The following is a 26823-nucleotide window of genomic DNA, read 5'->3' on the forward strand; positions in this document are numbered from 1 at the left end:
TACTCGGTTATGACATCATTTCGTACCTTCTTGTCAACTACCCCTAAAAAAGGGAGGGCTATGTCTGAAGAATAGAGGAAAATTGTGCAACCTAAATAGGAAATTTCGTAGTTTGTTGACTCACCTGAGACGTGGACATAGATTCTCCCACTTGTTCATGTACACCCTATAATGTTTGAATAAGCCATCTTGACTTCCTGGATACACTAGAATGTATTGAGGTCTCTATTTTTTTACTAGAATCTTGTTGATCTGACTTTGATTTCTTTTTCAATTTTAGAATAGAATCTGGAACAACAAGCTTTTAGTGTTCATTAATCACTATAGGATGTTTGTATGATTTTGAGGACCATTCATCCTCATCAAACATCATATCCTTGTTCACCAATATGTTCATTTGAACTTGAATTTAGATTCAGTAAGCCTCAGATGTATTACAGTATCCAACAAAAGTCCCCTTTATATTCAAGGGTTCAAGTTTAGTCCTTTTCTTATCATGAATATGAATATAAATTGGACAAAAGAAAGATATGGAAATGTAATACTTGTGGCTTCTCACTGGTAAAATATTTCTTTGGTGTTTTGTCCTTTAAGATCTTGTGAGGACATTGGTTCAAGATATAGAAAACTATGTTGTAAGCTTTGTGTTAAAGACAGATGGGTAAATCCACCTCATGGATCATGGTTTTATTATCTCAATGATGTATTTGTTACTCTACAACCCCATTCCTAGCAACTCTATTATTTCAGTGCTTCTTTTCAGCTTATTTCAATTCTTCTTTTGAGCTTAATTCAAGTAAAATTTGACAGAGTCCTATGTTTTTTAGAAATGCATCATATGTTATTTTGTTAGTACATCATGAAAAAAGCGAGCTATAACCATCTAATGATAACAATACAAAGAAATTTTTGGCATTATGATTCTGGTTTGGCTCTATGGTACAGGTGTTGTACTTGATGGCAACTCACTCAAGTGGCAAAATTCTGTTCAGGCTCTCAAAATGATGGAAAATAAGAGGTTTGCAGGTGCATCATTCAAAAGGTGCGGACCTACAGGTTTGCCGTCCAGGAAGTGCAGACATACCCGCAGGTTATCTGTTCATAAGGTGCGGTCCCCCAGTTCACTCACTCCAATGCAGAGAAGCACGCTCATGTGGGGTCTCTTATGTTTGGCCCTTGGTATTTAGCCTGTCGTTCATGATCCCATGGTTTTGGCCCGTGGTATAGGATCTAAATTATTTGAACCCCTGTTTGGATTCCTTGTATTGGTTTTCGATGGTTTTGTCCCATGGTTCGAATAAGGGCTTGCCTATAAAAAGGAAAAGAGATCACTTGGCTAGACACTTGTGAAATTTGAATATCTTAAGATCTGAAAGTTTGGGTGATTGGTTTTAAAAGCTAGATCTAAATCAAGAAGAAATTTAAGGCGAATCTATTTATAAGTCGTGATCTCTTGGGTGCACGATCAGATCTATGGATCTGACTGACTATGGCACATTGGAGGACTGTTAATTTGGCCCTAATCAGAGGTTCGCAAGCGATCCACGGCATGAGTGCGAGGGTACGCAGTGCAGGAGAAGGCACAGTGTGGGGGTATGCAGCGCAGTAGAAGGTGCAGTGCGAGGTACGGAGCGCATGAGAAGGCGCAATGCCAAGGTACGCAGGGAAACAGAAGAACAAGTCGTGGAGGTATGCTGTCAGGCGAGCAGTTCAGGTGGGGATCTGAGCATGGGTACGCAGGGAAGCAGAACGAGTGGTGCGGAGATACGCAGAGTAGTAGACCGACTAGGTGTAGATATTCACAGTTTAGACACAAAAGAGCTGTGGGTGTTCGCAGGCCACTATTGGTGAAGTTGTGGACCTATCTTGAAACATTTGTTGGTTGTCTTTTATCTATTGCTGCAGAGTTCTGGGTTTAGATTTCTGGTATTACTTCTCTGTTTATAGCATTCTGAGAAGTTGGGTGTTTCATTGGTTGATTGTATAAGGATATTGGGTGATTTGCATGTACTTGATGATTATTTGATCTTCTTGGATCCAGTTTGAAAATTAATGAAACATGGTCCCTAAAGAAGTAAAAGAGCAAAGGGGGTTGTATCTCCCTTCCTGGAGAGACTGAAAATGAGAGAGAGTTGTAGCTCTCTGCAGGTTGCATCCTCCGTATTGGTAAAGGACTGCACTAGTACAAAATCCTTGTAAAAGAAGTTTCTAATTGAAAGAAGATAAAGACATATTGCAGCAAGTGGTTTTCACCCACATTGGGTTTCCACCTTATATCTGGTGTTCCTTGGTGTGCTCATCTATTTTTCTTGTTCTTGTTCATTATTATATGGCACTGACATACAAATTAATGATAAATATCTGAAGAATAAATTTGGAAGGCATATTGAAAAGAATTTGATAATACTGATTCACCCCCCCTCTTAGTATTATTTCCAACAGAAATTACTAAATTACTAATACTATCCTAGTTAACCCCGAAGTTCTAGCATAGGAATCTGTGCCGTAATAGGAAGGGATTCAAAATCTTTATGGAAAACAATTAATTTTCCCTTAACAAGAAAAGCCAGTTATTGTTTGAAAAGCCTAAATTTCCTTGAGCTTAAGAGGGGATGGTTCCTTAAGAAAAGTAGCCTTACACTGATATTTCCACAAAAAACCAATAGCGGAGAGTTGTACTATCTGCCATAAATATTGACAACTGTATCTATTCATCTAAGTATCTTGAAGGGGAGTACCTTTCTAAGAAATTGGGGTGGTAATAAAATAGTTAAACACAGCTTCAAATCATGCCCCAAGTGTCTTGGAAAATGGGCGCCTATGCTTTGGTGTTGGGTTGTGTTATTCTCTCCACAGCTAGCCCACATAGCGGACTGGTGGGTTGGAGGGGGGGTGGAGCCCCCCATGTCTCGAGGGTTTGAAGGGGGTGGGTAGCCGCCCTCTACAGGGCCCAGGGTAGTGGTGAGCACCAGTATTGCAGTAATAATGTTGTAACTCCTAGGCTTCCTACTTTACTTTTATCAACCCGGTAGTTCGTAACAAACATGGAAGCGACGATGTTGTATGTACAAGTACTAGTTCTTACTGCAAACTGTCACTTGGTCAGCTAGCACAAGATCACTAGGAGCTCAAGTCAACTTCTATGGATTCTAGAAGAAGCTCTATATGTGATGAAAGAAAGGAAAGCTTACTCTACAGAGTCTACTCTACTTGCAGAAACGAAAAGAAGACTAAAATGTAAAGTAAACCTAGCAAACCCTACTTAACCAACTAATGCTACTTTTGCAGAAAGAGAGATGAAAAGCCATGAAATGAATGCCATTACCTACTCAAGAAGTAAATAACATCTACTCAAGCTATTTCTAGAAAAACATCTTTTTGGAATTTTATGTATTTTTATGTGAAATTGTCATGCATGTAATTTATTTTATTGTGAATGTGACAGTGATTAGGTGGCGATGGAGGGTGTTTTTGGGACTTGAGAAGATGTAGGATGGTGTGTATGGGTCCTAGGAGGTCTCAGGTGGCCTTCTGGAGGCCTTTCCCGCAATCAGACTTCAAAAAGAAGCTTACAGGAAAATCTATAGGAGGCTGCAGGGGATCTACAGGAGGTCTACAAGAAGATGCTGAGAGTAGTTTTGAAGGTTTTGAAGGTGTGAGAGTGGGTGGAAAGGGGTAGCTAAAGTATGGTATTATGTGTTAGGGAACCTAGGGGTCACCAAGTATTGCTAGGAGAGGAAAAGATGGCCGGGAGAGAGGAAGAAATCCTATAGAAAAACGCAGAAAACTAAGGCAGATTTGAGGTGAACTTTGGGCGATCGGTAAGGCATAGATCGGGGAGAGAATTTGATGGCTAGTAGGCTGACTTTCTATGAGAAGAGATTTTCTACAAAAGGACCTAAAAATCACACAAGGAGATCAAGCAAGCAAGGAAACTAAGTACATCAAAAAACAGAATTTTGCATCAAGCTAATCTAAATTATGAGTTATGAGAAGAAATGCTGAAAAATGCTATAATGAGAGAAAGAATGGAAGGAAATTTATTGCAATATAGCAATGAGCGTGGTGAAAGAGATCTAAAGCAAAGAATTAACCTTCTAACAAACTGCAACACTAGAAATCCTATGGAGAAGGCAAATTTGTGTTTTTGTGGTAGAAAGAGGGTCTTGGCCTCAGTTCATGGTCCTAAAGGGAGGAAAGGAGGCCAAGGCTCTGTTGATGGCCTTTTTGTATCTTCTTTCTATCATTGTTCAACCTACTATAGAAAACTCAAATGGAAACAACCTTCTAAATTACCAAAAACAACCTATTCTTAACCAAGAAAGAAATTTATCTAACAGCAACTAATCCATAAACTGAAACAAAGCATATAAATACAAAAAATAGGAGCTTGGCTAATTGGATTGGGCCCTAACCCAAGAGATTCAGCCCTTTGAGGTAACTCAGTGCTAGCTCAAAAAGGATCTCATCTTTATTATCAAAATAATAATAGGATTACATGACATTATTAACAAAAGTAAGCTCGAAGTTGAGTAGAGCAATGCTGCAACAAAAAGTCTAAAATTTGATTAACTTCCTAATGAGGCCCTAGGACTTCCTACTTATACAACTGAAGCTCCCAATAGGTTCCTTAAAATCAGGGAGGCTTGGCTCCAAAAATGCGAGATAAACGTAAGTTATCCTCCACTTGCTTGGCTGCCTCCTAGTGCATTGATTTGGCTGCTTGTGCTCCGAGCTGCATGAAGGAGAATTTGAATTGGGGAGTCATAAATGAGGGGGATACCCTCCTATAAATCCTATCCTTTATCCACTTTGAATTATTGCTGCCAATTGCCCATTAAATCTTTTACTTTGTCTTCAAAATTCAACAAAAATCTGCATTAAACACATATTAGACTCCATGGAAACATAACCAACCCAACTCAATCCATAAGAATAAATATAATAGAAAAACATGAAATAAGCTAAGAGAATGGTTGCTTAAACTATGTTAAGAGGAAAAATGAGCCCATCTAATTACCCATTTATGGGGCTCATCATCACCCCCCTACTGAAGGTGTTGCTCATCCTCTGAGCAACTTAGTCCATCTCCTCATCTTTGATGGCCCTGGTGGCCTCCCTAACATCCCATGTTTCTGATGTGAGCTCCTCTTATCTCTCATGGAATCCTGCCTTTTTGTCCACCTCTCCCAACTGCCATTGCTCTTCTTCTTCTTTTTTTCCTTCTAACATGCCTAGTAGTAGTGAGGGACTCAATTTGAGGCCAATCCAATTAACCTTCAAATTTTGCATAGAGTGCTTGTATAGTGGCACTCTCCTTAATGCTTCTTTCATCCTTGTTGGGGAGTGATACTCCCTAATCTGCAAACTGTGTGGTAAGGTGTTTCATCTCCTCATACAAGCATGAATACAGTCATCCCCCAGTAATCCTTCCATATCCTCAAAATGTGCAATGGCTTGAGCCTGATCATTGATATACTTAGGGTCAATTTGGGGATTAATTCCAAGTAGCTGGTGTGTGCTGATGAGAGCCATGGGATTTGATGGCTCAGCTCTGATCATTAGGGGCTCATTCTGCTCATTTATCATCAACTTTCTTATTTCTGCTACCCTTAACTCCTCATGATTCATCCATTATGCCATGGCCATTAGTTGTAGGTCCCCTAGCCTAGCATTGGGGTCCCACACATTCATGTCTGTGAGGGCCATGTTATGCAAATATAATTCTTCTATTTTTGCCTTGTCTTCTGATGAACTTTGGTCACATAGTTCCATAAATTGTTTGTAATCTTGGAAAGGCATTATGCCTCTCTGTGCCAAATTATTTATCTAAAACTACAACCATTGGCCCTTGAGGTATAATATATATGATTTTGTTGGTGTTCTGCATTGTAGTGCCTCCATGGAAAAGTTGGCATGCATGCAAATTGTGTCTCTTTTTGTTGCAGATGTCTTTTTAGCAATTCATTTTTTGTTTGGAGGTGAGTTCTTGTGATTGCTTCTCTATGTCTGACAACACTTAGGTCTCTGCCCATTTCTATGAGTTGATTCTCCATATGGCCACTATCCTCAACTCCCTTGGATTTGTCGATTTTCATCCACCTCTGGCTTCTTATTCTTTCTTTCTCCAACTCAAGGAAAAGTGAGATTGCAAATTTCTATGGAATGATTCTGCCCCCCTCAAGAAGATTGTAGTAAGAGCCCAAACTAGGCTGGGGGTCAGTCTCTTGAGCCTCTGTTTCTTCCTCCTTCCCCTGTGATTGTCCTTCTAGTCTTTTTTCAAGTTTTTCGGTCTCTTGTAGTCTTGACAAGGTCTCCTGTAGAATAGTCTGTGCCTCCTGTAGGACTGTTTTTGAGTCCTGTAGTTCTACTTTTTCCTTCCATGTGGGAGATCTAGGAGTCCCCATTTCATAAGTGATAGGTGCCTTGGAAAGGCATTCCTTCCCTTGTGCAGAGGGTGAATCTTCAATAACAATGGTCACTTTAGAAGAAGGTTGGGGTTTCCCTTGTTTGATCCTTGTGCTCTTCCTAGCCCTGAAATACATTTAGGTCTACATCTTCCTCTTTTGTTTTGGTTTAATTGGGGTGTTGAGGGTAGTGAGAGCAGTTGTTGCCTCTCTTTCTAGGGTCTCAGGAGACACCTCTATCTCTTTTTCCCCTTTTTGTCCTCCTTCTGTCTTTTTGTTTGTTTCTATCAGTTTTATTTCATCCTATTCTGTTTTGGTTTCTTCCTCCTTCTTTTTGGTTTCTTCATTCTCCCCTTCTTGTTCCTTAGTTTTTCCCCTTCTCCCCCTTGCTACTCCTCCTCTCCACTATGAGAAGGACTGATATCATATGTGAGAGCCTTTATGTCATCTTCCACTGTCATGTTTCATAAAATCTCATATGTTATGGGGATTATGAAGGTATGGAGGGCTTCTTCCAATAACATTTTAATTAACCCATGGTGAGTCAGCTGATATGGACCTCCTGCCTTCAACTTAACGCTGCGGTCTATGAGGGACTACAGGAGAAAATAGGGGATGCTGAGTTTCTGCGGTGTTGGAATGTCCATGCCATATCTCAGCTCATGGAGAAGTCTAAAATGGTAGCCATAGATTATGCTATAACTCCCTTCACAGGAAATATATTTGATGATTTAGTAACTGACCTCATCCTAAGGGTAGGGTATGCTTGTCCTTCTAATGCCATTTTTGTCTTCTACAGGATGTTCATTTTTTTGGAAGAAATTTTTCTTGGCAGACTTTCCAATTGGCTTTTCATCTTTACTCCAAGGTAATCCAAGTGGAAGGGTGGTAACCCCATTGATAAAATATGGGGTGATTTCCACGGAGAGACCTCTAAAAGTAACATTGGCATGGGTCCTTGAGTGAGGGATTAAAGAAAGGGCAAATTCCTGAGCAACTTCTTCATCAAACCCTCGAAATTTCTCAAAAAATGGCATCCAATTTTCTCTGGTGAATATGGCTACTACTTGGGGATGTTGATGGAGCTTGGTTGAATTTGTGGGTTCCTTCCTCATGAATCCCCCTATCATTTTTCTCATACCACTTTTGAACACCAAATGATGGAGACAAGAATTTTGTAGAAAACAAGAAAACAGAGAAAAACTGTGTTTTTTATTTATTTATGAAAACAAGCAGAATTTTTTTATGTAATTCCTCTTCTTCTATGGACTCAATTCCTCCTTAAAATTATATAATTCTTTGCACATATTTATAATCAAGGTGGGTATGCACAAAACCTACCTCCTCAAGCCAAAAATTGAGTAAAAACCCCATGTAATCTCCTTAAAAACAACTTACTACCCCTCCTGTAGAACTGCCTGTAGGTGCTCCTGTAGAACCTGTGAGTTCTCTTGTAGAATGCTGATAGCAGGAGGATGGATGAAAGCGATGGAGAATGATGGTTTCGAGGCTATGAGGGTGATACAAAGCTTGCTACAACTAAGTGGACAAGGATGAAATGGAAGAAAAGGTGATGAAGAAGTTTCGAGGAGGAGTACTTATTTCTTCTTTTAGATATTTTCGGTGAGGGGGTGAGCTAGAAAAAAATGTACATTGCCATATTTGGACCATTGGTCTCTACTCATCTTGTCATCATGATTTCTTCCTACAATCACCTCCCATCATTGCATCAGAGTTTGCAAACCCTCCACTACCTGTCCTTGCGATTTTTCTCTGAGTTTGACTACATGCACGTGTGGTGGAAACTCCGGATGAGCACAGTCAGCTGGATGAGGGTGGCCAATCAACTGGCCACCTTTTCTCATTCGAACCTAACCATCTCATTTGCTTATGCATATTTTTCAATTACACCAATGAAACAAAGGAGCGGGTTAGTCACTTACTTGTGAGTCGAATGTATGTGCTGTGAGGCATTTGGCTCCTTTTGTCGTTGTATGCTTTTATTTCCTTTCCTGCATGCTTTCTACTTTCTGATGTGTGGCTGGTTGTTTTGTGTAGGTATCCTCTAGCTAGATCTAGCTTCAGATGTCTCCTTCAATCCCATGGTTGCACTTCTTTTGTTGTTGTGGCTTGATTTTAATGGGATCATCTGCTACAGGAATTCCTACAAGAGCTCCTGTAGTTGCTTCTCCGTTTAAAATTTTAGCTGATTTTTGTGCTGGGAGCAGTAAGGATGATGCCAGAGATGTTGATAGGGAGGGAGAGATACTTGGTAAGTTGTAGGTGAGATTTGAGGTGTTGCTCCCTTTATTTTTTCTAAAAATTGATTTCTATGTTTTTTTGACAGGAAGGGAAAAAAATGATGATGATGAGGTGGTGCAGGTGTGAGATGGATGGCAAGGAGGGTGGATAGTTGTAGGAGGGTCTACATGCTCTTCATGAAACTTCCCAGCCCCTCAAACTACTTACTGGAACCATTTCTAGCTCTCTGTGATTTCTATAGGAGCTTGCTATAGAAAACATAGGGCCTCATGTAGAACACACAATTTTCGAAGAAGGAACACAGTGGGGTGGAAGAAAGGTCAAATATGATGGAGAAGAGTGTGGAGGAGATGAAATAGGCTTTGTGGCATCTTCCCTTACTCCCTATGGCCCTCCTAGAACCTACAATGCACATTAAAATTCAATTTTATTTTTCTTCTTTCCTCCGTTTTATTTTTTGGAAAGACAACTAGGGCACCTCAGAGAGGTTTTTACCTTGATCGCGTCCCTTGGGTGCCTCCAAGGGAGGTTTTTACCAAGGGATATTATTATCTTTTCTTTTCTGTTTTTTTTTGCATCACTAGGTCGCCTCAGAAGAGGTTTTCAACCCAATGATGGGACTCAAGCACCTCATCGAGGTTCTCACTTGAGTCCTTATTATTTTTTCTTTTCTCTCTGTTTCTTCAGTGTGTGGGGGTTGAGACATGCCCCACTACCATCACTGTTTTTAGTGAGATCTTCAATGAACTCTCTCTTGGAGAGGGGATTCTTGTAAATTTTCAACCTATGTCCATTGACAAGCATGGGAATGGCTTCCTCATCAATGGTTCTGATCAGAACTGAACCATTGTCATTGCGTCTTTCCATAGTGTAGGGTCCCAGCCATCTTGTCCTCAGCTTGCCCTTGAAATCTTTATACCTTGAACCATAGAGTAGTGCCCAATATTCCTCTTGGAATTGCTTCTTCTTGATATTTTTATCATGCCATATCTTCCTCTAAAGTTGAACTACCTCTGTGTGGAGGAGGGCCTGCAATCTTTGTTCATCTAATCCATTGAGCTGGAGTAGTCTTTCCTTCTATGCATGGTTGAGGTATAGGTCGAGCTGAGCTGCCATACTTAGTGTATTGTATTCAAATTCTATTGACAACAAAGCCTTCTTCCCATAGACTAGTTCATAGGGTGTGAACCCTGTGGTGGTCTTTCATGTTGTGTTGTAGGCCCAGGTGGCCTCAATTAATCGGTCTGCCCAATCCTTTCTATTACTGATCACTACCTTGGTTAGAATTCCTTGCAAAGCTCTATTAGTGACTTCCACCTACCCATTGGCTTGTGGATGGTAAGGGGTGGAAGTCCTATGCTTGATGTTATGATGTGTGAGCAAGTCTTCAATCAAATTGGAAGTGAACTGAATGCCTTGTTCTGTGACCAATTCTCTTCGATACCCAAACTTATAGAATATGTTTTCTCTCAAAATCTCAACTACTTTTTCCTTTGTTGCTGCCTTGATTGCTTTTGTTTCTGCCCATTTTGTCAGATAGTCGGTGCACACAATGATGTATTGCTTCTGTTTTGAAGGAGGGTTGATAGGACCCACAAAGTCCACGCCCCACTTCTCAAATGGCTCAAAGGTCACTTGAGGTTGCATGGGCATCTCATCCTTTGGAGTAGGTTTCCCCATCCTTTGATACTGATCACATTGGCTGGTGTATCTCCTCACATCTTGATGAAGAGTGGGCCAATAGTAGCCTGCTTGCAATATTTTGAAGGCAGTCCTCTTTGCTACAAAATGGCCTCCATAAGGCCCATCATGATAGGTCAGGAGAATGTCAAAGACTTCCTCCTCCCTGACACATATTCTCAAGATCTGATCTGCAAAGTTTGAAAAGATTTCCCCCAATCCAGGTGAAAGGAGCACTTTTCCTCATGACCTTTCTCTTCTCCTTTGAGGACAGGTGTGGTGGAAACTGTGCTGAAACCAAGTAGTTTGCTATATCAGCAAACCATGGAGAGAGTACTGAGATAGAAAATAGGTGTTCATCTGGCATTTGATCATCCACCATTCCTTCTTCATCTGCAGGAAAATTTACTCTAGACAAAAAGTCAACAACAACATTTTCTTTACCAAGCTTATCAACAATGGTCAAATCAAACTGCTGTAGTAAAAGCAACCATATAATAATGCGAGAATTTACATCTGGTTTGTTCATTAAATATCTAATTGCATAATGATCAGTGTGCACAAAGGTTTGATAGCCTGTGATATAATGTCTAAATTTTTTAAGTAATGTACCACATCTAGGAGTTCCTTCTCCGTTACCGTGTAGTTTAACTCTTCCTTCCAAATTTTTTTGCTTATAAAGTATATGCCATAAGGTAACCTTTTATCAATTTGTCCTAAGGCTGCTCCTATTGCTTTGTTTGAGGCATTTGTGTGAATGTTGAAAGGTAGGGCCCAACTTGGGCCTCTCAAAATTAGGGTAGTCACAAAGTTTCTTTTCAAGGTATCTAGGGATTCTTGACAGTTTTCAGACCATATGAACTTGACATCTTTTCCTAAAAGACCAAATAGTGGAGAGGCTAACTTACTGAAATCTTTAATGAATCTTTTATAATATCTAGCTAAGCCTAGGAAACTTCTAACATCTCTCACCTTTTGAGGAGGTGTGACCCTTTGGATGATGGAAACTTGGTTGGAGTCCACCTGCAGTCCTTGTTGAGATATTGCATGACCTAGCACGGTCCCTTTAGTCATCAAAAATTCACATTTTTCCGGACTGAGGGACGGGTTCATTTCAATACACTTGTACAAACTTTTCCTAGGTTAGATAAAAATTCCTGAAAGTTAGAACCATAAGGAGTGAAATCATCCATATATATTTCCATTGCATCATGAACCAGTTCAAAAAATATACTCAATGCTGCTCTCTAGAAAGTGGCTAGAGTGTTACAAAAACCAAAAGGAAGGACTCAGTATGCAAAGGTACCCCAAGGACAAGTGAAGGTGGTCTTATCTTGTTCTTCCGGGATGATTTGAATCTGGTTGTACCTGCTAAACCCATCTAGGAAGGCGAAATTTTTTTCCTCACCAGACCATCTAACACTTGATCTACGAAAGGCAACAGAAAATGGTCCTTTTTAGTGGCTTTGTTCAATTCCCAATAATCGACACAGATTCTCTACTTACCATTTTTCTTTGGCACTAGCACCAAAGGAGAGACCCATTCACTGTCAGAGATGGGGTAGATGAATCCTGCATCAAGTAATTTTTGCAATTCTTCCTTAACAATGTCTTTAAGGGATGGATTCATATTCCTTTGAGGCTGCCTAACTGGTTTACAATCTTCCTTAATGTATATATGATGAGTACATACTGAAGGGTGCATTCCCTTCATCTCCTTATAACTCTAGGAAAAGGCATCTAAATGTTTTCTTAATAAGCTGCATAGATCCTTCTCCTGGGAAGTGGATAGGGATGGATTGATTTTCAAGGTTCTTTCTATGTTCTTTCTGGGCTTAACATAGAGAGAGGTCGGGTCGGCCATATAGAGATCAGTGAAGGGATTGTTTTGCTTTTCTCTCACTATATCTTCTAATGGCAAGGTACCGGGGGGTTGATTTTGAATTAAATTTTAAATGATATCATCCTCATCTTGCGGTTTTCCCCCCATGGCAGTTTCTAGTGCACAAAGTGGTGCAAAATAGACTTCATCCTCATCCTCCTCCTCCAACTAGAGAGGTAGATCATGTTCTAGCAAGGGTTTGGTAGGAGGGTATAGGACTAACTGTTTGGACATATGCCCATTCTTGATGGTCATGTTCCCAGCTTGACAGCTGATATAGGCATCGACAATAGTCAACCAGGGTCTTCCCATGATGAGAGGATACCCAATGAGCTTTGCGTTCAACTGGAGAACTAAGAAATTAGTAGGGTATTCCCAAGAATCAATGGAGACCATCACATCCTTCACAATCCCTTCAGGGGTCACATGGAGTGGTCTGCTAGATGTAGTACTGTCGTGGTCTTCCTCAGGGAGCCCTGGAGGTTAAGTTTGAGCATGGTGTCCTTTGTCATCACATTAATGGCAGCTCCCATATCAATCAAGGTATGTGGGATCATGGTGCCATTGATGTGGACATCAACTACTAGGCTTCCAGGGTCTAGATATTTCAGACAGATTACCTGCCCCAACATCAGGTCAAATAGTTGTCCTATGACATTGATGGTTGGGGCATCTCTCTTGTGCTTACCTAGATGCCTAAAGCACTTCTCTTTGATCATCCTATTATAGATAGGCACATCTTTTATGGCTACAAGAAGTGGTATCTTCACACATAACTATTTCAATTCTCCCAAAAGTTCAGTCTCTTCTCGGGTGGGTTGTGTTGTCTCGGATAGTCTCTCAAGGAAGGGTGGAATTGCTTTAGGTTCACTTTCCTCTTTATCTTCCTCAACCTCCCTAGGTGGAGGTTGGCTATCTGGGAGAACCTTCCCAGATCGTAGGTTAATCTCTTGAATCTCCAAAACATATGTTGGGCATGATGATTCCCCACTATATACTTGTTGATCCTGTCTGTTGTTCAGGTTCAGGTTCGGTTGGGCAGGAATTTGGGGTTGCCTTAGTTCAGTAGGAGGCAATGGTTGTGGTTGAGTAGGTGGTGGAGGGAAAAGAGTAGGAGGAGAGTGGTACTGGGGCCTCCACCCCTAAGGGGATGCATTCCACTGAAGTTGTGGCCGAGCATAGGTTTGAAATGAATGAGCAGCTGGTTGGGCATGGTATTGAGATGGAAAGGACCAAGGAGGAGGCATGGACCAGGAAGGATGAGCAAGGGGTCACCAAGAATGTGTGAAAGTGACATGGTTGGGGTTGTAATATGCTTGAGATGTCCCTTGCATCCCCTACTGGTATGGTCTAGGTCCATGTGGTCTCCTTTGGTTCATGAAATAGAGTGGTTCAATGGCTCCTTCAGCCCCTTGGTATACAAATTTAAGTCTGGGCAAGGAAGGACACTTTTCTATAGAATGATCTTCTTCACAGAATGAAAAACCCTCTATAGAGTTCAATGGGCATTTGTTCCTAGGATGTCTCCTGGTGCATCTAGGACAAAAAATGGCCAAAGCCCTCTCTGCTTCCTCTTGTTTCCTTTTCATATGCAAGGTATCCACTTGCATGGCAAGAGTCTACATCATCGCACTCTTGAAGTCTTCCAGCATGTTTTCAAGTTCATCTTTGATGAATGAATTGGATGAGGAGGTACTGGCTATGGGTTGACTCCCCCTACCTATCTTTCTAGCTACTCTAGAATAGTTTCTAAAGATAGTATTTATGTCCTCATAAGGTAGTTGCTAGATGTCTCCCCTGACCACTAAATGGAGGGTGTCTAGAAGGTCTTCTGGAATTCCCCTGAGCAGGACCAACTTCAGAGATTTAGGGTCAAGTGTGCACCTGGCCCTTTTGTAACTAAGCTAGAACCCCTCTTCATAATCTTCCAAGGATTCATCACTTCCCATGGTCATTCAGAAGATTTCTTCCTTGGTATATTTTGACCTACAGTAGTCTCGGTATTTGTTATTAAAGGCCTACTGCATCTGAGCCCAAGTTGTGATGATATTGCTAGGTAACCCCATGAACCAGCACAATGCTACATCCTTAAGAGTAGAAGAAAATAGTTTCAACCCTTTCTCATCTTCTGCATAGTCATAGGTTCGATAGATGACAACAAACTCAAACAAGAAGGTGTCAGGATCTTCGGTCAAACCATGGAAGTGAGGCAGGGCTGAGGGACTTATATTCTTCATTTTGGTGTCCCCATTAGTCTCCCACACGGGAAAGGTACCCTCTATTCATTCTCCATTCGCCCTAGCATTTCTGTTCTCAGTCATTGTCTCAGGAAGGATGTTTTCTTCTTCTTCTTCCCCTATAGGTTCTTCAAATATCTCTGGTTGTTCACCTAAAAGTTCCTCTTGATCATTGCCACCAAAGAAGAGAGAAGGTTGGCTATGTGATATAGTGGGGGTGTTGGGTAAGAATTTTCCTAAATTATCTCTGCTCCTATGAGGCATGAAAGGAAATCTTTTTGGTTAGTTTTTTTTTTTCAGTGCTTGTACGTGAAAAACTGAAATTGAATGAACAAACAAATTGCAACTAATTGAAATGAACTTTCTAAAATGAAATTGCAGAAATGTAAAGGAAAGCAAATGAAATGCAGATCTGAAAGCAAGGAAATGACTAATCTACTTTTGTTAAAATGGAAATTTCAGAATTGAAAAGGAAAGCAAAGAAATGCAGAAACTAAAAGAAACAACTATTCTATTTTTGCTAAAATGAAATTTGCAGAATTGAAAATGAAAGCGGGGAAATGCAGAAACTGAAAGAAACAACTACTCTACTTTTGATAAAATAAACTACCTAGCAGAATGTTGCGATAGAAAATATAAGAAAGAAATAATCAAAAAATACTCTGACACTTCCCTAGCAACAACACCAGAAAAGTGGTGAGCAACAGTATTGCAGCAATAAATCTTCAACTCCTGGGCTTCCTACTTTGGCTTTATCAACTCGGTAGTTCGTGACAAACTTGGAAGTGACGGTGTTCTATGCACAAGTACTAGTTCTTGTTGCAGGGTGTCACTTGGTCAGCTGGTGCAAGATCACTAGGAGCTCAAGCCAACTTCTATGGATTCCAAAAGAAGCTCTATATGTGATGAAAGAAAGGAAAGCTTACTCTATAGAGGCTACTCTACTTGTAGAAAGGAAAAGAAGACTGAAATGTAAAGTAAACCTAGCAAACCCTACTTAACCAACTAATCCTACTTTTGCAGAAAGAGAGATGAAAAACCATGAAATGAATGCCATTACCTACTTAGGAAGTAAACAACATCTACTCAAGCTATTTCTAGAAGTAAATGAGTAAAAAACATCTTTTTGGATTTTTATGTGAAATTGTCATGCATGTAATTTATTTGATTGTAAATGTGGCAGTGATTAGGTGGCGATGGAAGGTGGTTTTGGGACTTGAGAAGATGTAGGATGGTGTGGATGGGTCCTAGGAGGTCTCAGGTGGCCTTCTGGAGGCTTTTCCCATAATTGGACTTCAAAAAGAAGCCTACAGGAAAATCTACAGGAGGCTATAGGGGATCTACAGGAGGACTCCGAGAGTAGGTTTGAAGGTTTTTAATGTGTGAAAGTGGGTGGAAAGGGGTATCTGAAGGATGGGATGATGTGTTAAGGCACCTAGGGGTCACCAAGGATTGCTGAGAGAGGAAAAGATGGTCGGGAGAGAGGAAGAAATCCTATGGAAAAAACAGAAAACTGAGGCAGATTTGAGGTGAACTTTGGGCGACCAGTAGGGCATAGATCAGGGAGAGAATGTGATGGCTGGTAGGCTAACTTTCTGTGAGAAGAGATTTGCTACAAAGGGACCTAAAAATCAAACAAGGAGATCAAGCAAGCAAGGAAACTAAGTACATAAAAAAAATAGAATTTTGCATCAAGGTAATCTAAATTACGAGCTATGAAAAGAAATGCTGAAAAAAGCTATAATGAGAGAAATAAGGAAAGAAACTTATTGCAAGACAAAAATGAACATGGTGAAAGAGATCTAAAGAAAAGCATTAACCTTCTAACAAACTACAAGAAGGCAAATCTGTGTTTTTGTGGTAGTAAGAGGGTTTTGGCCTCAGTTCGTGGTTCCAGAGGGAGGAAAGGAGGCCAAGGATCTATTGATGGCCTTTTTTTATCTTCTTTCTATCACTATTCGACCTACTATAGAAAACTAAATTGGAAACATCCTTCTAAATTACCAAAAGCAAACCTATTCTTAACCAAGAAAGAAATTTATCTAAGAGTAACTAATCTGTAAAATGAAACAAATCATATAAATAAAAAAATGAGGAGCTTGGATGCTTGGATTGAGCCCTAACCCAAGATCTTTAGCCCTCTTAGGTAACTCAGTGCTAGCTCAAAAAGGATCTCATCTTTATTATGAAAATAATAATAGGATTACATGAAACAGTCAACAAAAGTAAGCTCAAAGTTGAGCAGAGCAATGCTGCATAAAAAAGTTGAAAATTTGACTAACTTCCTAATGAGGCCCTAGGCCTTTTTACTTATACAACTAAATCTCCCAATAGCTTCCCTAAAATCAGGGAGGTTTGGCTCCCAAAACTCAAGATAAACATAAGTTATCCTCCACTTGCTCGGCTACCTCCTAGTGCATTGATTTGGCTACTTGTGCTCTAAGCTACATGAAGGAGAATTCAAAGTGGGGAGTCATAATGAGGGGGATATCCTCATATAAATCCTCTCTTTTGTCCACTTCGAATTATTGCTGCCAATTTTCCATTAAATCTTTGACTTTGTCTTCAAAATTCAACAAAAATCTGCATTAAACACATATTAGACTCCATGGCAAAATAACCAACCCAACTCACTCCATAAGCATAAATATAATAAAAAACATGCAATAAGCTAAGAGAATGGTTTATTAAACTATGTTAGGAGGAAAAACGAGCCCATATAATTACCCATTTATGGGTCTCATCAGGCAGTGCCCTGGGAATTTTTTTTTTGGACCCTATATTAGGTTGGGCAGACCTACCTATGGTTTTGTGCATGATTTTCACACATGATTTTGGATGCGCTGGTTTTCGGTCCATGGTTTTGGACACGATGGTTTTTGGTCCATGGTATTGGATGCTTCAGCATGTATTGTAACATTGGAAAGAGCATAATGAAAAATCAAGCTTGTAGTCCTGGTTTTGGGATCGAGGGGAAATCTCTGTGTATATGTGTTTTATGTGTTATGGTCTTTCATTGTTTATTTTTTGTGTTTTAGAATTCGTATGCAGGTAATTTTTGTATGGGATTAAAACCTACATTTTGTATCAGAGTTGTTTTGGCTTCAAGGGGACGCCTTTGTTGTTGAGGGTTTTCACTCAGGCCTATGGTAGACCTTGTTCAATGGGAGATCTACGAGATCGATTCTGGTGGTGAAAGAAGATGGTGAACACTGGAAAGATAGAGATCAAGAAATTTAACGGTAAGAGTTTTGAGTTGTGGAAACTCAATATGGAGGATCTGTTGGTAGATAAATATTAGTAGATCGTGGTAGATCTGAGTACTAAACCAACGGGAGTGTCTGATGAAGAATGGAAGAAGTTAGATTAGAAGGAAAAGAGCACAATACTATTCTATGTCTTAGATTCAGTATTGCTGAATGTATCATGGGAAGCTACGATGAAGGCTTTGTGGGAAAAGTTAGGGACTTTGTACCAATCTAAGTCTCTGGTGAATAAATTGTTCCTACGGAAAAATCTATATAACCTAAGGATGAAATATGGAGACACGATGATAGAGCATCTGAATGCGTTTAATACTGTGGTAAGTCAGTTATCATCTATTGATATCAAAATTTTAGATGAAGATAAGTGCATTAGTTTGTTGTGTTCTCTACCGGATTTGTGAGTTAGTCTGGTTATTTGCAATAGGTAGCAATGAAACTGCCCTACAGTTTGATGAAATAGTCTCATCCTTGCTGATGGAGGAGATGAGACGGAAAAATATTGGAGAGCCAGAATGGTGATGCCTTGTCTATACAAGGATGGTCCCATATCAGAAACAAAAATAAGTCATTGAGTGGGAGATCCAAATCTAGAGGGATATCTAAATCTCCAGGAAAACCTGTAAAGGTGGTGTGTTGGAAATGCGGAAAGGAAGGGCACTACAAAAGGGACCTTCAATCTAAAGCTCATGACAAAGGAAAGGGATCTCATGATGCTCCTTCTACAGAGGAAAAAACCACCTAAGATGAAGGTGGGGATCTGTACTTGGCTTCTTCAAGCACACATGTAGACCATGAGGCATGGTTGATTAACTCAGGTGCATCCTTTCACTTCACCCCCCATAGAGAGTGGTTCTGCGAGTATGAGAAATATGATGGTCATGATGTCTTCTTGGGGGATGACAGGAAGGATAGAATCGTTGGTTGCGGAAAAGTAAAGTTGAAGTTGCAAGATGGAAGGGTTAGAAAATTTCCAGGTGTTCTGCATATTGCTTCATTAGCCAGAAATTTGATTTTTGTAAGGAAGCTGGATGATGCAGGTGTAAAAAAAGTGTTCGAGAAGGATACTTGCAAGATGGTTCAGGGGCACTGGTATTGATGCGGGGAGTTCGAATTGGAACTCTATACAAGCTGCAAGGTAGCACTGTTATTGATGGGTGCAACAGTTCTGTGGTTCTTGAAAGTGGAGCAGAAAATCTAGTGGTCCTTGGAGAGAAGACCATGCTATGGCATCAAAAGCTTGGACATATTAGAGAGAATGGCCTTCGAATACTTCATGGTAAAGGTATGGTAGAAGGTATGAGTAATAGCTCTCTGGATCTTGATTTCTGTGAAAATTGTGTATATGGGAAGCAGAATCGGATAAGCTTCCCCTTTGGTGGTAAGAGGGAGAAACATATATTAGAGCTTGTGCATAGTGATGTGTTTGGACCTGTGAAGGTTCCATCACTGGGTAAGTGTGTGTACTATGTATCATTTATAGATGATTTCTCAAGGAATACATGGATATATTTCCTTAAAAAGAAATCTGAAGTCTTTGACAGGTTTAAATAATTTAAGGCTCTGGTGGAAAACTAGACACAGAAGAAGATAAAGGTGATGAGGACAGTTAATGGTGGAGAGTTTTACAGTGAGTAATTTGAAGAATTCTGTAATAAGTTTGGTATAGCATGACAGAAGACTACTCCATATACACCTCAGCAAAATGGAGTTGCAAAAAGAATGAACAAGACATTGATGGAAAGGGCAAGAAGCATGCTCAATGGTGCCAGGTTAGGATAGGAATTCTGGGCAGAGGCAACGGAGACATCATGTTACCTGGTCAATAGATAACCTTGATCAGAATTGGACGATAAGACTCCAAAAGAGGTATGAACTGGTAAGAAACCCTCTCTTTCACATCTCATAGTATTTGGATGTGATGCATATGTACATTTTCCAAAGGAGAAGTGAACCAAGTTGGATAGTAAATCTGAAAAGTGCATCTTTATTAGGTATAAGGATGGTTTAAAGGGTTATAAGATTTGAAACCCAGTAACAAGGAAGGTTGTGTACAACTGAGATGTGGTGTTTAGAGAGGTGAAAGATGTTATTAATCTTGAAGTCCAACCAAAGGAACCCGAGAAGATAGTGTTTGAGCTAAAGGAGGAAGAATCAGACTCTACAATAGAGGAGGAATCAAAAGATGAAGAGACACAAACTTTGGGTGTGAGAAGATTAGTTCGAGAAAGAAGGCATCCAGAAAGGTATAGCCCATTTGCTTTCTATTAAAATTTTGCTTTATCTATTACTGATGATGATCCCAAAACTATGAAGGAAACAATAGATTCAAAGGATGGAAAAGTATTGAAAGAGGCCATGGTTGATGAAATGGCATATTTGCATAAAAATGAGGCTTGGGATCTGGTGAAGTTGCCAGCTGGAAGGAAACCCATTGGCAGAAAATGGGTGTTCAAGAAGAAGATAGATGTAGAAGGAAAGGTGGAGAAATACAAAGCTCAGTTGCTAGAAAAAGGTTATTCCCAGGTGTCGGGAATTGATTTTGGTGATATTTTTTCTCTTGTTGCCAAGGTAGCTTCTATTAGATTACTTTTATTTGTTGCTGCTAATTTTGATTTTGAGGTAGAACAGATCAATGTGAAGACAAAATTTCTTCATGGGGATCTAGAAGAGGAGATCTACATGTAGCAACCTGAACGCTTTGCGGTGAAGGGTAAGAAAGAACTGGTATGCAAGTTAAAGAAGTCTATGTATGGGTTAAAATAGTCACCAAGGATGTGGTATCAGAAATTTGATACATTTATACGGGGTCTTGGCTTCACGAGAAGCAAAGCAGATCACTTTGTGTATTTTAAATTAATTGGTGACAATGTTATTTATCTGGTCTTATATGTGGATGATATGTTGCTGGTTGGAAATGACAAAGAAATTATCTAGGATTTGAAGACCCAATTGTCCTCCAATTTCGACATGAAAGATCTTGGTGCTGTGAATTATATTTTGGGCATGGAAATTAAAAGAGATCGGGCAAATAGGAAGCTCTGGTTAAACTAGAGGAAGCATGTCGAGACAATATTGCAGAGGTTTAATATGTAGGATAGTAAACCGGTGAAGGTTCCTATTCCTGTAGGTGTAAAGTTATATGTTGAACAATGTCCTAAGACACAAGAAGAGGAAGAGGATATGTCTAGTGTTCCCTATGCAAGTGCAGTCAGTAGCCTGATGTATGTGATGGTCTGTACTAGATCAGAAATTGCACATGCAGTGGGAGTATTGAGCAGGTTTATGTCAAGACTAGGGTAGGAGAATTGGATAACAGTGGAGCAGGCTTTCAAGTATTTGTGTGGCACTAGTGATTATAGTTTGTGCTGCCAAGGAATACTAGGAATGGATAGAGTTTTGGATATCCATGGCTTTGGTGATGCGGACTGGGTTGGAGATATGGATCAGAGAAGATCTACAAGTGGGTATGTGTTTAACGTATTTGGAGGTTCAATCAGCTGGATAACTAACAAACAATCTATAGTGGCACTGTCAACTACAGAGGTAGAATACATGGTAGCCACTCATACAAGCAAGGAAGTAGTTTGGTTGCAGATATTGTGTTCAAGTATGGGGTTAGTACAGGGAGCTATATGGATAGACTGTAATAGCCAAAGTGAAATTTTCTTGGCAGAGAACCCTGCTTACCATTCAAAGACAAAGCACATTGATGTTCAGCATCACTTTGTGATGGATATGATAGAAGACAAAAGGGTGTTGCTAGTAAAGGTGGACACTTTGACGAATGTTGCAGATGCATTGACAAAATCGGTGAGCTCTGAGAAGCTCTCTTGTTGTAGAGAAACAATGGGCATTGTAGGGTTGGATAAATGACTAAGCTCTCTTGTGGCCCCCTGTGGAAAAAAAACAATAAGTGGGAGAACGTTGGGTTGTGTTATTCTTTCCACGACTAGCCCACATAGTGAATCGGGGGGTTAGAGGGGGTGCGGAGCCCCCCCTTTGTTGCACCGATTGCGCAATGAGGGGGTCACAGGGGGTTTGAGGTGGGTGGGTAGCCCCCCTCTATGAGGTCTGGGGCAGTGCCCCAATATTTTTTTTTTTTTGCACCCTATATTAGGTTGGGAGGACCTACCTATGGTTTTGTGCATGATTTTCGCACATGGTTTTGGATGCACTGGTTTTTGATCCATGGTTTTGAATGTGATCGTTTTCGATCCATGGTATTGTATGCTTCAGCATGTATAAATATGTATTGTAACATTGAAAGGAACATAATGAAAAATCAAGTTGGTAGTCCTGATTTGGGGATCTAGGGGAAAATCTCTATGTATATGTGTTTTATGTGTTATGCTCTCGCATTGTTTATTTTCTTTGTTTCAGAATTTGTATGCAGGTAATTTCTGTATTGGGTTAAAACCTACATTTGGTTTAATCACTTCACCCATTTCTTAATAAATTAGATAAATTCAGTATTGAATATAGCAATTTGAACCTCAATATTTCCATGTTCTCTTTAAGCTAAATCCAATCGAATTTGAAAGTGTCCTGCATTTGTTTTAGAATACATCGTGGAATAAAGAGATCTACAACAATCTAAAGGAAAGAATACAATGATTTTCCCATCTTAATTAATATAGAAATGCTAGCATAGGAGTTTATGCCCCAATAGGAAGAAATTAAAAATCATTATAGAATAAACTGAATTTGGCTTTAATAATCAAAGCCAATTCTTACTAAAAGTGATTTAATTCCCCTCAGCTAAGAGGGGATGTTACCATGTGAAAAAGTAACCTTACATATTGTTGCATATCTGGTTGGTTAAATACATTGTGGCATACTCTAAACATGTACATGCTTATTGTCTAACGTAATTACTCACTCTAAATAGAAGTAGTCTATTTTCTGTGATACTAGTCCTCTACAACATAACTACTATGACTACCATGACTTAAATTATTTCACCTTAGGATTGAGTGTAATCTCTCTTTTTCTTGGACATCATTAAAATAACACTTATATCCAAGGTGATTCCTTCAGATACCCCTAAAGAATGATCTCCCAGTCCAAAGTTAGAGGGCATCTTGCTGAGGTGACAGTGGCAAGATCCCTGATTTGCCCAAAGTTGGCCCCCTTTGAGCCTTGCACTACTTCTTAGAGCCATAGAGTGGGAACTAATACACTACTACTTAGAGCAACTAAGTGGGAACTCATCCTCTTCATGTTCATCTTCTGAAAGGGGAGGCTTGGTAAACTACCATCCTTTTGGCTTGTTTGACTGCCTCTTTTTCTTTTTTGTGATCTTTTTAGCCTATGGACATGTGTTATGTAGGTGACCTCTTTGGAAACATTTATGACATTGAAAAGCCATGTTATCATAACATAAAATTTATGACCACTAAAGGTTATTCTGTTTCAAAATTTTGTGATCTAGTAACCCTTTGCTAAGGTCTATCTCGACACAAATACTAGCAAAAGTGAAGATTCCTTTATTTGTTATTTCCAGGTGTATTCTTTTTTAATTTGGCCAACTTTTTTACAATGTATTCGAGAATTTTGTGATGCCAGAAGGGAAGGGGGAGGTTTGTAATCCTAACCCAAACTGACATAGATGTGAGCACCATGGTTGTGTCATAAAACTCAGGGAGCCATGGAGTAATAAATAGACCAGCTCTTCCCCAAAAGCATGGCCCTTCATTGTGAATAAAATTCAAATCTTTCTTAGTGTCAAATTGAACTATGAAAAATCCTTATTTTTTTTTTGACTGAAACGGTTATGTTTTATTAGAGAGAAACAAGTCAGGCTACACCAGTCAACCAAAATACATTCTTCAGAAATTCAGAAGCACATCCTTCCCACTCAGGGGATTATTGCCTTGATTGGGAAATCAACATTAATACTTATCATCCAAATTTGCAACGTACATCCTATATTTTCCAGTCTGTCCACTTCCTTGTTTAAACCCCTGAGCATATGGTAAATTTGAATGGAGGGAATTTCTCTCAGAATTCTCTTTAGTCTAGTTAGAAGCTTGTTTAGCACTAGATCCTTTAGCTTTTTCTCACTAATGAGTGCTTTTATAAGCACTTTCGATTCTCCAAAGACTAAGATTTCTCTTGAATTTTCCTCTCTCGCCATTTGACAAGATTTTAATAAGACGAGAATTTCTTCTTGGTTGTTGGTTCTCTAACCAAACCCCCAGCTAAAACTATCTACTTTGTTCCCATTCGAGAAAAAAATCACCCCACCTGCACCTGACTTTCTTGGGTTGCCTTTTGAAGTGCCATCAAGGAAGATTGTGCACTTGCCCTGGGATCTCCACTAATGTTGAAATTTGTCCTCCGAATCTTGAATTTTCCATCTTTCCTTTTGATTTGGGCGAGGATTTTCTTTGATTCTGATGCTGCTGGAATAAGCATCGAACCACGTCCTTTCTTTGATAAGAAGGGAACTGTCATATTTGGCAGGGAAATTATTCAAAGTTTCTAAGAGTAGACCCTTTGCTCGGGCAGCCACCATTGCTGGAGGCCAATCTGTATTGTTGAAAATGGTATCATTCTTGGCAAGCCAAAGCTTCCAGCAGACATATTTTGGGACAACAATCCACATTCAGAGTAAAAGAGACTTGCTAGTGATGCTATAAGGATAATTTTCCTTTCAAGAGGTAAACATTGAGACAACCGAGACTTGAGATGGAAGGATAACATTGACCCCATGCAGGAAAAAGGGCTAGACCTCCTTCGCGAACTCACACTCTATAAATAAATGATAAAAAGTTTCCTCTATGAATTTGCACAACACACAGTGGTGGGGACCAACTATATTCCTTTTACATAAGCTTTCTCTGGTCAAATTTTTTTTTTGCATCAAAGTCTAGAAGAAGGAATTAATTTTGGGGGTGTTGAAGCTATCCCAAACCTGATTCCAAAATGATTCCTGGTGAGTTGACTCCTTCCTAGTTTGCATCTGAATGTAGCCTTGAGCTGTCGAATAGAACCCAGTCTTGCCCTAGCCTAAGGAATCTTCTTCTTCCTTGTGGACCGCTGCGAAATCAGAGATTGATTCAAAAATAATTTCCAACTACATTTGTAAATGTTCTGGAGTTCTAGGAAATTTCCATCACTCCTAGCTCCCATGGTTGTCCCATTCCGAGATGTCTTCTATTTTCCTAATTCCTTTCACCTGTAACCATGCTCTTAGCTCAGAGATTTCATTAAATTCTGCAAGACGAGGATGGTCCATAATGCTGTCCCTCCATAGCATTGTGCTTTTTCCATTGCCAGGAATCCGATATAGGTAGGATCTGAAAAATTCAATGCCTCTGCTACATAACTTCCAAGCCAAAGATCCTTTTGGATTTTTCTCCACCGTGAATTGCCTCAATGACTAATTATCGAGATATTTAAGATTGATTAATTGGCTGACTGGATGGCTAGGCTGTGCGTGGATCTGCCATAATAACTTGCATCCCATTGCTAGATTGGCATGCATGGGGTCTCTGATTTGCAATCCACCTTCCACGATAGGTCGCTTCACAATGTCCCAATTTATTAAATGAAATCGATTACTGTTTCCATGACCTCCATTCCAGAGTAAATCGCGAATGAGACCTGAAATTTGATCAGAGATTTCTCTTGGAGCCAGCATTAGAGAAGCCCAGAAAGTGGGCAGCACCGAGAGAACAGATTTGATTAAAGTGAGCTTGCCTCCTGTGGTGAGAAAAAAACCTCCCCAGACAGTGATTTTCTTCTTGAATTTTGCTATTACTTCCTCCCTCAATTGATTTCTATTGCAACCCAGCGTTAGTGGAAGGCCTAAGTATTTTATTCTTTCCTAGGAATCATGCCGAGCAAAGCCTAAATGGTTTGCAATTTTCTCAATTATGTGTTGATTTGTATTCCATCCATACACAGTGCTTTTCCTCTCACTTATAAGGGCTCCCGAGATGCTACAAAATTTTTGGAGAATTACTTTAAAATAATTTGTTATTCTAAGAGAATCTCCTCCAAGCATTAAGGAGTCATCTGCAAATAGAGCATGATTCATGGGTTCAATTCCTTTTTCTATTTGAATCCTAGGAATGCTACCAACTTGTTCTTCAAAAGACAACTTTCTACTCAAGGAGTCTGCCATAAAAATACAGAGGAAGGGGGAAAGAGGGCAGCCTTGCCTCAATCCCCTGGTGGATAGGAAGTAGTTGGCAGGCCTTCCATTTACCAAAGGTGCGATCCAGGTCTTTTCTATGTAAGATTTGATGAGATTAATGAATTCTTGACTGAAACCAAAGGATAAAAGAACCTTATACAAAAATGAATGATTAACTCTGTCAGAAGCATTAGACATGTCCAGTTTGATCAGCATACCTTGTTCTTTTCAGGAATGGATAGAATGTTGATCTTCTTGGACTTGGATTACATTGTCCAAGATGTCCTTCCTTTCATGAACCCCCCTTGACTTGGAGAAATTAATTTTTGCAGCAGAGGTTTAATTCTATTCACCAGGAGTTTAGCCAGAATTATGTAAGAGGCATTGCATAGCAAGATCATCCTATATCTTTCAAAAGACCTAGGGATCGCTTCGTTGGGAATTAAGGCAAGGAAGGTGGAATTGGTTCCACCTCTGACCTTAGCTTTCCTCAGGAATCCATGGATCATTCTCAAAAGGTCTGATTTAATTATCTCCCTGCATAGTCTATAAAAAAGAATTGTAAATCCATTTGGCCGAGGAGCTTTGTTGGGCTCCATGGACCATACTATTCTAGATATTTCCTCTTCCGAGATGGAATTCAACAACATATTATTATCATCTATGATAACTAGCTTCAGGATATGAGTGAGGAATTCATTTATGTCCTCTTCGTACCCATCCCTTTCAACACTGAGAAGAGTCTTAAAATGATTCTCAGTTGCTTCCTTTATCTGTTCAAAGCCTTTGAACACCTGTCCTCTAGAAGTGGTGATTTCAACTATGTGGTTTCTAGAAAGGCGAGCCCTATACTGTCTATGGAAGTATGCAGTGTTTTTGTCTCTAGCTTTTAACCATAAGTTGCGAGACTTGATTCGCCAATATTCTTCTTCTCTTCTGAAGTAGT

This window comes from Pinus tabuliformis, chromosome 5_2 (assembly GCF_031772625.1).
Source record: "Pinus tabuliformis cultivar Carrire ecotype Pingquan chromosome 5_2, CPIR1, whole genome shotgun sequence".
Taxonomy (NCBI): domain Eukaryota; kingdom Viridiplantae; phylum Streptophyta; class Pinopsida; order Pinales; family Pinaceae; genus Pinus; species Pinus tabuliformis.